We start from the raw sequence: 13,867 nt of genomic DNA on the forward strand, positions 1-13,867 counted from the left end.
TACAAGTTACGTAATTGACGCAGCCGTTGTTCAAAGTGCCGATTTTACACGAATCATTTCCTCTAAAATGTTTTCAAACCAAAATACCAATCATGCAAATGTGAACTCGAGAAAGAAAGAACGCCTCATCTTAGTAAAAAGTTAAAAATAAGACATTGTAAGTTGTATATTCTTATAATTCCAATTTCATAGGAACGAAATATATCAACGAGTATATTCACAATGTATTCGATTTGGTTAAACAGCAACGTTTGGTTGGTAAAAGACGTCGGAACGGAGGAGGGGTTAAGTTTCTCATAAACTTTAATAATGAGTAAGCCCAACCCCTCTTTGGATACATTAGTACCCATGACGGCATTGATCGACGCAAACGTCGCACCACCTGCCACGGTACAAGAGCAAATTTCTCTCTCAATCGCATAACGTGTCTGTGGGGATGGGTGACATCGTCACAAACGATGTCCTAATACATCTCAAACATGTTCAATATGGTTTAAATCCGTTGACTTTGAGGGCCATTGTAGAGTATAAATGCCCATTGTGATTCTTATCATTTGTGGACGGGCAATGTCGTGCTGAAAGGTGAGACGTTGACGTCACACCATTGACATAATAACGGGCCGCAATACTTCATCAATATATCGTCTGGCGGTCAAATTTCCCTCAAGTTCAAATGAGTTCTGACCAACAACTATGGTTTATGGCACCCAATACCATTTTACTCCACCATCCGTATCGATCAGTTTTCAGAATGACTTTCCTGTTGAATCGTTCCCCACGTCGAAGATATACTCGCGCTCGGCCATTATTATGGAACAAGTTAAAGCATTATTCATCACTGAACACAAATTGGTTTCAATTACGCCTTCAAGGATGATTCTGAGGCCAGTGACGCGTTGCTTTTCGATGACTTTCGGAAAGAATAGTTCCTTGATAAATGCGATAGCAGCGAATTTTGATAGTCTCTGAGACGTCTAGACACAGTCCTTCGATATACCGGCCAACCACGAGAGATCCGACGATCCCGACAGCGGTCAACTCTTGCTTGTGTCGCCAAAATGCGTTCGCGCAAATAACATTGTAAGCCTCGGTGCGCCTGAGCGCGGTCGGTAATGTTACCGTCCTAGTATCCCTAAATCGTCTAACAACGTCTGACGCCAAAAAGTCGATATACTCACATTAAACCGAGTTGTGAAAATAGACCGAAAAAAACACCAGCATGGAGTTGGTCTAAGATCCTACTCCGATTTTCCAAATGTTAACGTGGCATTTTTAATTCTGCTAACCTGTACATCGTTTATAAAACACAGTAAGTGCTTTAAACCACACATTCTTTGAGGATTTAATCACGGGCTCAAACCCCGACGTACACGTGCACGGATAACCAATTAAACGGTAAAAAAATGTAAGAAAAAGCCACCTGTTCGTTCAGACATAGACAAATTATGGGGATATGTCTTAGGTTTCCACATTTGTTTTGTGACATATTGGTTTTATTACAATATATACATGAGGCGTTTCTTTTGTCCGCGAGTTTCAGAAGTACATCAACTTATAAACGTATTTCACCATTGTCATTGTTCATAAAGTAAGTGTCTTTTAAAGCCTCGTACACAGTTGTACTCCTGTACTAGGACATGCATGTCATCTAGCCGCAAGACTGGAGCAGGACAAATCTCATTATCATAAAAAATTGGACTCTTTCATTGTTTTCAGACGGGGGATAATACGGAAATATATAATTAAATCCGCAGTATTCGAAAATAATGGACATTTGTCGAGCTATACTTTAATTCATTGCTAAAGTGTTATTCTACTGCTGGTAAAAACACAATAGACATAAAAGAGACAGAGATAATAGAGATTTTGTAGCACAAACTCGTTTCTCAGCCGTAACTTTATCATAATAGTTATATGATTCTAGGTCTTTTTAATAATTCAAACAGTTTCAAACTTAAGTCCCAACTATCCTGTCCTGGTTTGTTTTTGCAAATATTTAAAAACATAGACACAAATGCGGCAAAAAACCTATCTTTTACTTTGCCTCAATGGATGTTTGCAATACAAGTTTGTTATTTTACTTCCTTGAAACATACCGCACAAAACAATATTAGTACATAACGTTTTTCTTTTTCGCTTCCTTTTACACAAAGCTTTCTGTTCAGTGACAATGCGATTTTGTTTACATCTCTTGTTTTCCAAAGTTTATCCTTTGATGATATCGAGCTTGTAAATTTCAGAATTAAACCAATATTTATTAAACCTTTAATGTTGTTCACCGCAACATGGTTATATCTGGCGAATATATGCATTGTGTATTCCAATGGTTGCACCCCAAATTGATGTTAATATGAATTTCACATTAACTGCACTCATTAAATGAAAACAGAAGTTAAATTGTGATTCGTTATTGTCATTCCCAATATGTATGTACCAAAGTATGGAAGCAAGTTTTTCATAATAAGTTTACATGGTAGCTCTTATTATTAGTTGGCATGTATATCGTCCTTTTAGTTCGCCAGTGGTGTTTATTGCTCAAGCGTCTGTTTTTTTTATATGCTCTTCGTCTTTGACCGAGTTATTTACGAGTTTCATTTAAATCTGAGTGCGAACGATATAACCTTTGACAGTATAAATATTTCGCAAACTATCATAATTTGATTAAGGAAATATCGATGATTGTGTAATAGCATTTATTCCATTCAAAGGATAACAAAAACCGATCGTAGATCGATAAAGTCCCCTAGTTAAAGTTTTCATACTTCGTTTTTATGTTGATCCGACCGTTTTGTTAAATTTTAATTTGCAATACAAACGACAGTGATAAACGAGCCAACTGGTCCAGAAATGGTTCTCTAACAACATATTTTAAACAATATCTGATGATCTAAGAAAGCAGAGTCTGAGCTTTCGTTTAAATGAAAAGCGCCACCGATGACTTGTGAGATATTGAATTCTTGACATTCGGACACAATCTTTTGTCCAATAACAAAAAAATGATTTATTAAATTCAAGGGCAAATCTCATAAAATGACTTTGTCTTTAATACCAGTATCAACCGCTAGCAATATTGTGTTGGTAATGGATTCAATTACATAAGAAGTGAAATTAGGGGTTCTGTAAAAAAAGTACCCATCAGAAGACATTTAGTTTTTCTGCGTTATTCGAGCAAAATACAATCTACATCATTAACGTTAGTTCATGATCCAAGGCTCTAAAACAAAAATATGTCAGATTTAATAAAGACAATGACACCATTAGGCGGGTTAGTAGGTCTGTCCTTTCTAAAAGGAGTAAAAGGTGGAGGAAAAATAAACTCAAAAAATCAATTTTAGGCGTGAGCCATGTTTTACTCAGCATACACTGAGAGTAAGCATACAAAAATGTCCATTTTGCTGTAAACACTCTACACATTGTAATATACTATACTTAAACTACCATCAACCGTAGTAAAGGCTTTGCAAGAAGAGGTCGATAGAGAATTTATATGCCCGGGATTCCAATAAGAAAGAAACAAGAAATTTATAATTAGTGATGAATGCTAAATAAAATGTGTTGGCTCGGTCCAAACAATCTGTGACAGAAAATAAATTTTACGCCCTGAATTATCAACTAGAATGTTGAGATTGAAATGAACAGTTACAATAATATCATCAATACCGCCTTCTTTCGCCAAGCCAATCGAGTTTTCAATACGATTATAACTATTGTTACGAGAACTAGGAGGGCGATAGACGACACCAAGCAGAACACGTTTGGTTGTGTGGATCTCCATTTTTATTTTTTTTATCAAAGACACTCAGTGTTATTCAATGTCGAATCGATTCTTTTTTTTTCAAATATTCTTTTTTGTAAGCGGGCAACTCCACCATACGAATTACCACAACGATGTGCGCCAGGCCGGTCGCGAAAATCCAGGAACATGAATTTGGTTGTCTAAGATTGCAGAAGCTAACCAAGTTTCCGGAAAGGTTAGTATATCATAGGAGGTTAGCTCAGTTGTCAGTAAATCCAATCTTGGTAGAAGATTTTGAATTTTAAAATGTATAAGGGACAGGTAGATTGCACTACAAAAGAAATTCGAAAGAATAAGAAAAGATTCACCATTCGAACTGTCAGTGGAATAATTTTGAAAAGAACTAGGATCATTTTTTTGGAGAATATTACTTGACAATAAAAGAAAAGGTACAACCAAGATGTTTAACCGTTGAACATAAATTCCCGATTACTACTTCGCAAAACAAGCATTTTACTGTACGTTTTACTTGGAAAATAAGAGCAAGCTCCATTAGACAAAGGCAGGTGAATGCTATTATCTAGAACAAAAACTATTTAACTTAACTGAGTAGCTGCTATGACTGTTCTGTACTTTAAAAATGCAATACAGGTTGTCAACTATAATGGAATTGAGCATAGAGACAGTACCTAGGCATTACAATTATTAATGGTATATCACAAGCAATAACAATCCGTAACTTTCCTCGGTTGACATGTCTATTAAAACTGTTAATATTCAGCTGGAGAAAACAGACATGATTAGACTCTAATCAACATATAGCACAGAACACAGAAACGTGATCGAGAAAGGAAAGACGGAAAGCAATCAGTAATAAATGCATTTCAAAAGTAAGCAGTGTGAAACATTATTTCACGTTTTGAGAAGGATGGTATTTAACAACCAACGATCATTCCAAAATGAATGCGAATACGTATATTGATTTTATACTTATACGCTCGTAGTTGTACAAATTGACCAGTAGAATGGAATTTCAACTAGAAGAAAACACACGAAAACATATAGATGTTCAGTTGGAAGTAAAAAGTAAACGATTAACATTTACCACTACAGAACAGTGAACTAGAGGTTGAAATAGCATATTGCTGTCATAATTGTTTTTATTTTCATGTAAGAGTATTTACTGTGCATGTGAGAAATTGATCATTGAATTACACTAACTAATAAACAATCGTATGCACAAATTGATAACATTAATAAAAACAAGTAAGTTTGTAAATAAACATAAAGAATACACGAATAATGTCAACTCTTCAAGTCATATCATATTTAAACATTCATTCTCTTGAAAAGATCATATGATAACTTAAATTTGAAATAGAGGTTGTTTAAAAGAGATATTATAAGTATATTAAGTAATTAATAAGAGTACACTACATATACACAGTTATAAGACGCTTTAGCTATAACGATCTTGTAAGAAAAGATAAGCATTCGTACAGGTACCGCATAGGTTGCTATCTATATATCATAGCAATTAGCAAGCTAAGAATTAATACAAATGAATTGTAAATGTATGTAAACATATAAAAAAATAATGTATTCATATTGAAAGACAAAGACACACTCATACATATAAACACACATACACACATCTACGCACTACCTGAACACATAAATTATAGTTGGATAACTTGAAGTTTAAAATGTCGGTATTAACTTTTGATGTAATGGTATTACACAATTCAATATAAATTTTAAGCAATTAAACATTGCGTTTTAAGTATAAAATAAACCTAATGTTAGCATTGACAAAAGATTAAAGATAAAAAAAAACAGAATCAATATGCTATAATAAATCGAGGAATGACTTAACGCACAGGTAAACAATATATGCACATTCAAAACGAGGCAGACATACATCACAACAAAATGGCTTAAGAGTATCGATATTAGTGGTCAATCCACTGAGAGTACACTGGTCACCAATAAAAGTGACGCACTAAGTGCATTTCAATCAAAATAGTTCCATCGAGTGTCCAACTACTGAATATTTGTCTGGCAAGAAACAAACGCCGCGAGCGCTTCCTCGTAAGATCTTGTTTTACTGTAGTCCTTGTCCTTTGCAAGTGCGCGATTTTTGTATGAGCGCTATTGCTTTCTGTATGTGTCAAACTTGACCATAATATCACGCGGACCTGTGCTGTGAGATCGGTCGATGTCACATTAATTAATTTGGATACCAAGTTTCGCGCAAAGGATGAGAACATAATTTTCAGTGGCCTCTTTATCCGACTCGGACGCGGTGTTTCCTGCTGATGTATGATTAACTTAGGCGTAATTGGTTGTTTTTATTTTCAAGAGAGTTGATCTTCTCGCCAAATTGGAAGACAACTGCATCAGCTAGACTAGATGCAAATTGATAATCTGAGAGGACAGGGTTTGCTGGAAGTTGGCTGTGCAATAGTGAAGCGTGAGATCTGATGTGGTTATCTGACAAAACAACACGTACGCTGTCGTCTCTACCAACGGACACTTCACTGCCAATAATGTTTTGTTTCAGATCAGCATGTTCTTCACGAAGGAGACGCAGGTCATTATTTGAATTTGGTTGACTGGCGTATCAATTGGTTCAATTGTTAAAATATTATTTTGTGATATCATGAAAAGAGTATGATTAGCTCTTTTATATTTATATTGATTTGAAAACAACCATAGTGGATTTTCAGATATAATTAGTTTATACAAACTAATATATAACATTTTTCGATAGCTCATGAATTCAGAAAATTAAGTGTAATTATTCATACTTTGAAATTCGGCCCATTCGTCGTTGAGTAACTAGCACATCGCTGAATAATCTCTAATTTACTACGATTTAAACATTCTAAATCGCCATGACATCAAAAGTATAACTATTATTTGAATGTGTAGCTTGCTTTGAATGCCGTCATTTCATGACGAAATATAATTAACAAATATTATATATCATTTGATTGGACTAGAACGATAAGTTTTAACATTAGCCCTACTTACTCGAAAAGGGCGTATGCAAATTGCTAAGATTGTCTCTTAAGGGCGGGTTAGGTGACTCTTAAGTCTCGTTGTTTTGCTTGCTCAAACGCAGCATTAATGCCACTTTAGCAAACACTCTCTCAAGGATGTCGTTAGTTTAGTGTGTGTTTTGGAAACATACCATTGTACTACATTTTAGCGGAGGACCATCAGAGGTTTTGCTTGTAGCGAAGACCAAATGTAATCTAAAGGTTACAAGTAACATACACCTTAGTTTTTGACTTAATGAAATGATAAGTTATATAAATTAAGACTGCATGCAGTTTGTAATTGCAAAACCGCCTGTTTTTGACAATGCTAAACGACTAAATCTTACCGCCGTATATAATATTACTCTATCAAACCACCGGGGAGCGTATGTCAGATATTCGGTATTTCAGATTATTTACTTCCTTTTCTTCACAGCTAAATCATTGGTTTCGATTATCAATTTTAGTAGTAAACATTCACTGCGCGGTTATGAGGAAAAAGTCTCATGTCTGTGTTAAATTGGGGTAATATCTACTATCTTTATAGTTTACTTATGGATCAAATTGCTCAATGCAATGTAGCCGAGGTTGTGAAGTAAACATTTAAAGTCAAACCGATGGATCATACACCTGTTGTGAATATTATAGTGCTGAACAATGTGAAAACTGTATCACAAATCGGTATGGGGAAGACTGTACAATACCATGTAGTCTGGGTTGTTAAGACAACACTTGCTCTTCTACTGATGGAAAGTATGAGTGTAGAGACCTTTGCAAAGTAGCTAAATGTGGCGTGTGTGTAGACACAAGTTCTACCATTTAAGTGATACAATACGTTTTTAAGTAAAGAGCTATTTATATCCTACACTGTCTTATGCTATTAGTTAACATTGATTTCAATACGATATAAAACTACGAAGTTTAACCAATTTACAGAAGGCAAACATTTAAGAACATTCATATTATCAATTTATTATCTGCAATATGGGACAATATGTTTTAAATATAGTTTCCATTTGATAAGAACATTTGCAGATTGCTTTATCTACGATAACGGTACTAGGCAAACGTTCCAAACTACAAAAGCAAATAAGGAATTTATCATTAACAATTAAATCCATCGTTTTGAGTATCATTTATTTATCATTTATTGCAAGCAGACGTGGCATTCATTGAAACGTGTTGTCGAAACAAATCGTCACACAAAAGCACAAGTACGAGTAAATGAACCTACATGTGTCTTACTTTTCAAAGACATTTGAAGAGAAATAAACACTATGTATAAGTATCGTGTATCAGTCAAGGGTTCTGTTGATACAATAACTATGATGTGTTGTTAGCAAAAATTGCAGGCACGTATATTATTTAAATAAAACTATGTATTGATTAAAGCAACTACTGATTGTTCTATGAAAACTTCAAGTTTGTCGAGCTTATAGAAAATAATATTATAAATTAAAATTCAATTATTCTAGAACTAATCGAATAAGGTAGTATTGATAACTGCCTGGTTACCTTCTTTTAAATTTTTGCTTTGAATAAGGAATGATATTAGTGTTAATTGAGTTCAGAACAAAACAAACATTTGATTTAATGTATTACAGTACTAAACAAAAGATGAAAAACGTTATGGACAGGTTGTTTGTTTCTTTAAATATGACAATAATTAATTCATAAATAAAACATAATCAAACATTACCAAGACGGATGCTAAGGACATAACTGTTCTGAATTATGTATTTCTGATCTGATTGTAAAGACAAGTATGGAGATTATATATATAATGCTGTTGTTGATGATTGGTTTGGCGACGGATATTTGCTTACACCAATTACTTTGCACACACCATGGTTGCTAAGAATAACATAGTCACTCATCATATTGCTAATTTAAGCGTTTTGTGTCCTAATGTTTTGGCACCAATCGCTTACATACGATTTCATATATTAAGTTGATTTCGGTATCTGTTTATTTTCACTGATCATGTCCAGGCAAATACCTATATTATCATTTGCAGATATATAAAGTGTTGACACACATTTCACTGTAATTATCCGAATGCATTTTTTTTCATTTTTTATTGAAATTATTGTAAGAAGTTTATACTTGTGATGCTGTTTTATTGCAAAAGACACATCAATATTTGTTTGAACTTGTTAAAAATCAAACTTCAGATTATCTCAAAAGGAAGCACCAGATTATGAAAGGAAGCAGGAGACTACAACTCCTGGTATGAAATTTACTTCATATTGTATTTGTTATAATTTATTAAAACAGTAACTTCAGTATGTATTACGTCAATAAACTTGAATGAATCTTTAGAAGTGATTTCGTTTGATTGTTTAATGCTTTAGTAAAATGACGATTTTATAATTGTTATATGAGAAAATGCAACTCATCCCGGACCATACCAAGCATTTAATACCAGCCGCATGGAGAAAAATGACAGAAAGGATACCTACACCAGGTTGTTTACGACCGGACATCGCTATTTTGGTTGTGTCGTTAGAACGAAGTTAACTTATCATTCTGGCTAAATATTGAAAGTTAGAAAGGGAAGATAACAGTAGTAGTTAGCGTATTTAAGTTACATTTTTGCTAGAGACTATTAATATGCTAACGTTCAATATAAGGCTTTAGGCAATAAATACGATATTTCAATCAATACCTAAAATTGAGACAAGTTATAGAATTTGTGGTGTTCATACAAATCAGAAATAGCATTTTGAATGAAAATGCAGCAATTATAAACTTTAAGTTATGTAAGAATTAAATCAAGTTAATACTTATATGAGAAACTACAGAAACAAGCTCAGATGTTTACGTAGAATCGTTCAATGGTGTCTGTAATGAATCACTCTTTAAGACTTTTTAGCAAAATAAGACATATCCATTTGTCAGTTTAAAAATGTTAAAAATGACAGAGTCAAACTAAAATGATGAAAGTTGTGAAATTTGTACTTCGCTGGTCCATTTATATACATATTAAACAGAACTGATTTATTTAACAATATGCAAAAGTGATCTGTTAATATACTTTATGCCAAACTGATTTGCTCTTGGAAAGCAATGGCACAGCAATCTTGATACTTGCTTGTGTGTTCATCATACATATGTATACATTATGCAAAAAGTGTAGAGAAAAAACATTAATTTGCCAGGCTACATTTGGCATACATTGAAGAAAACAGCAATTTCCAAGTGTTTATAAGTTGCTTAACTGTCACTTTTTATGTCATACAGGGGTGACTAACGTCTTCATTCGCCTGAAATATGGGACTAATTGCTGCATATCCTTATCTCAGATTGCTTGACCGCTTCATGGACAAATGTCGTGGCTTCTTGGCACATTAGAATCGGCAGAGAAGACACCCAGAATACAACTACATTAACTACAGTTAAAGTTTGAAAAATAAATAAAAACAATCATTCAAGGTATACACAACTGTTAAAGTAGGCATAAGTATGACAAATAGTGCAGAAGAGTTCATGAATTCTAAGATTTGAAGACAGCATTTATGAAATATATAATCTTACGGACATTTTGCAATAAGTTTTGAACCATTACAAGGTGAAAGGCCACTAATTGACTTCAAGGAAGCATTTTGGATGAGTCAAAACTACACATGCTACGAATTTATTTAGAGACCATATTTCTTTATCGGAAGCCTTTGCCATGAGGAGGTATGGAATTCCATACAGGACCTTTTTTGACCAGAATATCCTTTTCATTGATATGTCCCTGCAGATCAGCAACCGGGCTGGCTATATATATATAAACAAGATATTTGTGTTTTAAGGCTTTTTGAGTGTAGGTATGTGTCTTTGAGATGTATTGAGAAAAAGACACTTATCAAAATGTAACCGACACAATTTTGATACCCTTTGCATTAAAAATTGTCAGGTCATTAAATTTAAAAAATGAAAGAATGAATGAATGAATATGTATTAATGAATGAATATATGCCGCAAATTTACTTAAGGAATAAATTGCGGGGTTGGTGTCATTATTGGGGTATGAACGCAATTGAGTTGGTCAATGTGTGTGGCGTCCCAATTGCGTTCATAACCCAATAATGACACCAAACCAAAATGGCATCAGAATTCTGGTCAAGGTATAATGGCTCTAAACCAAAATGACATCAGTACAATGCATTCGAGAGGAAAGTGACAGAGCTAAAATAAATAAGTCTGAACTAACTAGCTTAAGGACCTGTGTACCGTGGGTGTTTAAGAATATAAAGAGTATAAACGCAATAAGATTACGAAAATACACGTACACGTAGCAATTGAGTTTAAATGTGGTTTGTACTACTAACTTATCGGCTTTTTGATATTCTTTTCTTTATCGTATTATCATATATGCAATTCAAATATTGTACAACACACACGTACACGCGCACACACACACGCACACGCACATACACAAACACACACACGCACACGCGCACGCGCGCACATGCTTAGTAAGCTCCATTAATCTTACATGATATTTGATTTTGATGTCTCATGACGCCAAATAATGTTTGTATCAAACGAACTTGTGGACCTCCCTTCCTTGATCTTATAGTACAAATTTATAGAATTTGTCTCAACTTTAAAATGACTCATAATATATCTGAACATCAATTCTTCCAAGTGTTCAGCAAAATTGACGGCCTGGGGAAGCGTTTCTCAGTAAACTTCAATTCGCCATGGACAAAATTCTGGACAGTTTATTCAGATATAACGTACTATGGTAAAAAGGAACAGTGAGAAACTTTATCTACACTTTACTCAGACAAAACAAGCGGATGTCGTATACTGAAGTCTTGGCCGATACTGAACGGCTTGTTAACAGCCAGTGGCTTATTAATGTTAATAACAAAGACTTTGTTGTTACATAACATACCCGTACATATAAGATATCGTAGATCATGCTTGAAAGGTGCTTGGTATTTTATTTTGCTGTTAAAATATGGTCAAAACGGAAAATTCTTAATTTTTTTTTTATCTTGAAACGTTCATGTATTTCGTTATGATTTGATTATCAAAAAGGTAGAGGAATTATTGCTTGATATTTACCCAAATTCGGCAGTTCTCAATATGTTTTAAATAAGAAGACCGAATCTTTATTACGTTTTCAGTTATCATTCAAAATAAACCCTTACAATAATGCAAGACAATGGCACTTATAAAGAATATACTCATTTTACAGCTCCTACGACAAACAAAATCACACTAAAAGTCAATTAATTAAAAACATGCTGGAAAAAGTAATTTAATTATATTTAATTTAGATCACTTGACACTATACATAACTGTTAATCGTGTTTTCAATACATTTTCAAAACTGGTCAATTGGTTATAATCTCCATAACATACGTGGTCATTTGGTTACTTCTCTACTCGATATTATCAATTGGTTAGAAATATAATCCAATGGTATACCGGCATAAAATGCGATCTGTCTACATGTATACGCATGCAACATTAAGTGATACAGTCCTACCGAACAACCGACTTGATGGTATTTCTTTCAATTAATACCTTTTTGAAAAAAAGTGTTTAATTTACAATTGTTTATTCATTTAAATTCGACAAACCTATTATTTAATTACCATAACACTGTAGAAAAATATATGCGAATGAGCACTAGGCTATTGTGTGTTACGGAATCTTACAGCACAGTGTGTAAGACGAAATTTCTGCCCTTTTTAAATCACGCAATAATTTAGACAGAAATTAAACACTTTCAATTGAATAGAAATACAAGTACTTGAAAAGGAATCTTTCTTATATCATGTATTAAGGCTGGTTGACTTGCAAAGATGTGTAGACCTGTCCACACAATATTGATGGCTCACGTATTGATATTCAGGTTTTAAATGATACAGTTTCATTGTAACGTGAACTAGATTCATTAAATTAAAATAATATTCCCTATCTTATTGTTTTAAAGTATATATCAGGATGTGTTAAGAATTGTCTTTTTATTCCATGTATGACTGTTTTAGAAAAAAACAAGTTTCTTACGGAAATTCAGAGAAAGATATTGAGGATTTTTGTAGTATGAACTGAAACATGTTTTGGTCAATAAGGGCAAACTTCTGATCGAATGTTCTTCCGTGTCTGGGTTAAGTTCACATTTCTGTAAAGGTTTGTACAAACGTTTAATATGGACATGATCAGTTTAATACATAGTGTGTGGACATTTGGACATTATTCTGTATTCTAAGTTTTTAAAGTTTACCATTACTTATGAGAAATTACTTATGTAGAGCTATTAGATAATACATGTTAATACCGTTACTATTTTCTCTTTCTATGTTGCTTATGGTAGTCCTAACAACGAGATAGTAGTGCTATGTCAAGGGAAACAGATACGACTATTAATAACACTCTTTTAACACCGCATGCCTCTGGAAACCATAAGCATAGTTTATGAATTTGCATAGAATGCCTAAGCATGGTTAGCTAAGCGAGCTACGATGCACCTATTTCTGATAATAGGTAACCTTATTTCTAGATATCTTACTTTTTGGATAAAACTGTTAGATGTCATATTCATGAAGAAGGTGTCCTAATACCTAATATCATACAACGTCTTCAATGTTAAATCAAATTCAAATGAGCATATCTGAGCTCTGTATATTGTAAATCTAGAGCAAACACTATATATTGTAAGTACTTCTAATTGCTAATACCTATTGATATTAGTCTGTTAGACAGTTGCAGATTGAATTATTCCTCAATCCGTCGAACTATTGCCCTGCTACAATTATCATTTTGTTTCGCTTTGCCCAGGAAATTACTTATACCTGCATGTAAAACATTACATTGGTGACATTTGAATATACTCATTTCATCAATTATAAAATATATCATATAATGCTTTTTTATATCAAATGCAATCCAAGTTTGTTTGAACATTTAATATCATGAAGAAAAGCACACGATCAGCATATCAAAACACAAAAACATAATTCAGAATAGATATATAGCCTAAACATGAATATACAGTGAAACTACGAAAGCTCGAGATAGCCGTGGACCGAGCTTAAACCTCGAGTGATCCGATGTTTCGAACGACCCAAAGTTCCATTTA

Source organism: Mya arenaria, chromosome 10, assembly GCF_026914265.1.
Source record: "Mya arenaria isolate MELC-2E11 chromosome 10, ASM2691426v1".
Lineage (NCBI taxonomy): Eukaryota > Metazoa > Mollusca > Bivalvia > Myida > Myidae > Mya > Mya arenaria.